Here is a 3,186-nt window from a genome sequence, read left to right as displayed (position 1 = left end):
TCTCCATACCAAGATCCAGATCAGAAACTTCTATCTCCAAGCCTCCAGATAAGGCTCACTGGTGAGCCTTCCAATTCTGGATTGTAGTTCATTCCAAATATAGTCAAGTTGACAGCCAGGAATAGCCACTACACACCCCCACTATCAGAACCACTGCAGCTTGTAGGGAACAGATTGAAAACAAAAGGGAAGATACTAAGCCTCATTTGCAAGTGAAGTATATGGAGCTGCACTGGAGAGAGAGGAGTTCCCTGATCTGCCAGCAGTGAAGAAGCTGTTAGTGCTGGCATTGCACATGGAGAAAGTCGGGGGCAAGGATGGTGCTTCAGCCAGATTCCATGCCTCTAACAAATTGGGGAAATTGGGCCATAAACTAGAAAAGCAAAGAAATGGCGTATAGGAGTGCCAGCCTTGAAGCCATTCAGGGGAGGAGTAGCTCAGTTGGGATGTCTTCAGCTTGATTTTGTGAATCAATTCTACACACTTGCATCTAGGGAGATGGACTACAATCTATCTGATTTAGCCGTTCATGGTGCTCAGCCCTGAGAACGTGTCTTGTTGAGGAATGGGCTGACGTTGGACTGTCTCCCCTGGAGTTGGGTCCTAGGCAGGAAGAACAGTCATGGATCTCCTTAGCTCCTTGCTCCCCCATCTGCCCTAACTTCCAGTCCAACAACTTCCTGCTGGGGTTTTCTCAGACCGAGACAGTGCTTGTTTACCTCAGCCCTTGACTTCTCTTTGCAAATCCCAAGGCCTTGGGCTGAAGCTGTACCTGACTGCACCCAGGCTTGATGCTACTGTCTTCAGTAAAAGCCACCTTGGGGCCCTTGCACACTCTTCACCGTGGTTGCAAGCCTAAACTCCAAGCATGGTTGCTGGTGGTAGTGGCCATTGTTCCAAAACCTAAAAGAGCACAATTGTCTCCTGGTAGCAAGTTCCACAGCTTGGTTTAAATGAAACATGTCCCCCACAGTCTTGGCCACTTGAACACTTGGTCCCTAGTTGACATCACTGTTTGGGGAGGTTTGGGAGATGTGGAGGATGTATAGCATTGGAAGTGGCCTTTAAGATTTTAAAGATTTGTACCATTTCCAGTTTGATCTCTCTCTCTCTCTCTCTCTCTCTCTCTCTCTCTCTCTCTTTTATGCTTGTGGCTTGAAGATGTGAGCTCTCAGTTTCCTGCTCCAGCCACCTCGCCTCTACTTTGTCCCCATGAACCCTAACCCTCTGGAACGCTTTCTTCCATAAGCCAAAACAAACACTTCGTAAATTGCCTTTGTCATGGTGGTTTCGTTTTTTTGGTTTTGGGGTTTGTTTTGTTTGTTTTGTTCTTTTATCACAGTAATCCAAAAGTAACTAAGAAACAGACCCAAGGTTTATCTGTAAAGGAGATCTTCTCAAGCCTTGCCCCTGCCTAACAGAGGGCTCTGCAAAAAGAGATCAAATTGATTTGAAGATTCTCATTGGGGAGAGGAGACTGAACTGAGACCCAGAGCTGGAGGTTAAAAACAATAACAGAAACCTTCATGTGGTTAAAGGAATAACATACCACACCACTGATCTAGGCTAACCCTTGTCCAGCTTTGGGTGAAAGCAGGTGATCTATGATTGAATGGGGCCATGGGGCATGGAGGAAACTGTTGCGGTGTCTTACTGGGAGGAGGGGTCCAGAGTATTGACCTTGGCAGTCATTGCAGCTTCTGTGCCTTTCCCTCCCTTCACAGTTGCAGGTCACCTATTACACGGGCACAGCACATGACTACACCTTCCTCAGGGTCGTTCAAAGGGTGAAGAGGAAGTTTCAAGGCTGCCAAGTACTTGAGATCATTAAGCCAATGATCAAGAGAAAGGTAACGTTGCCCGTCCTCCTGGTGTTTCTTATGAGGGCCCAGTGAAAAGTTATTAGATTTTGGACAGTAGTTTGAGCACTGATACCCAGATAAGAACATTGTTCACACACACACACACACATTGTGTTTGGCCATCCCCACTGCCAATCAATGCATTGAGTTTGAACTGAGGCAAATATCATTTAAAGAACCAATGAATTAATATCGTGGGTCATGAAAATCACTCAACCCCAACAAGTTAACTTGTGGAAGCACAAGAACAGATTGTCGCTCTGCTCTCCCCTTTCCTTTGAAGCACACAGGCTTCACGACTGCTCCCACATCCACACTCTTTCACACCTCCATCCTGTCTGCCATTAGCGAGAGCTGTCTTGGAAAACCATTTCCTTTGCCTCCCATCGCGCTTCTCCTGTTCTCTTCAGATGCAGAGTGTTCCGAGTCAGAGGGCACGCATGAGTGTTTATTAGCAAATGACAGGAACCTCTAAGTTCCTGGACCCTTAGCTTCGTTAGCTCAGTTGCTAGTGTGCTTAACTCGATGTACAAAGCCCTGAGTTCCCGATATCACATGGACATGGTGCTGCATGCCTATAACAGCACTCGGGAAGTGGAGGCTGAAGGATAAGACTTTCAACATCATCCTTGGTTATAAAGCAAGTTCAGGACCAGCCTGCGATACAAGAGACCCCGTGAAAAAGAATGGAAAAATGTCTATGCAGTTTAATGTTATAAATTTTATCTTATGTATTATGCATGTGATGTATATGTGTGTGGTACCATGGCACACATGAGGGAGTCAGTTGACAACTTTCAGAAGTGGCCTCTCTCCTTCCATTGTGAGTTTTGGGGATACATCTTGGATCATCAGGTTCGCTTGCCAAATGCCATCTTGCCAGCCCAGTAGTTTCATAACTTATTTAGGGCTGTTCCTCCCGGCTATTTGGGCAAACTACAGGTTTAAAAACAGGGAAATTTCAACAAACTCTCTTTCCAGAGGATTTTTATGTAAAGACACAAGTCCAATCTCTCTCTCTCTCTCTCTCTCACTCACTCTTTTTCTCTCTCACACACGTGTGTGTGTGTGTGTGTGTGTGTGTGTGTGTGTGTGTGTGAGAGAGATACGGTATATATTTGGGTGTGCACACATGTGTGTGGAAGCCAGCGGTTGATGTTGGGTCTCTGCTTCTATCTCTTCCTTAACCTTTTTTTTTTTTTTTTTTTTGGTTTTTCGAGACAGGGTTTCTCTGTGTAGCTCTGGTTGTCCTGGAGCTCACTCTGTAGACCAGGCTGGCCTCGAACTCAGAAATCCGCCTGCCTCTGCCTCCCGAGTGCTGGGA

This window comes from Mus caroli, chromosome 18 (genome assembly GCF_900094665.2).
Source record: "Mus caroli chromosome 18, CAROLI_EIJ_v1.1, whole genome shotgun sequence".
NCBI lineage: Eukaryota > Metazoa > Chordata > Mammalia > Rodentia > Muridae > Mus > Mus caroli.
Note: the sequence above shows the minus strand (reverse complement) of the source record.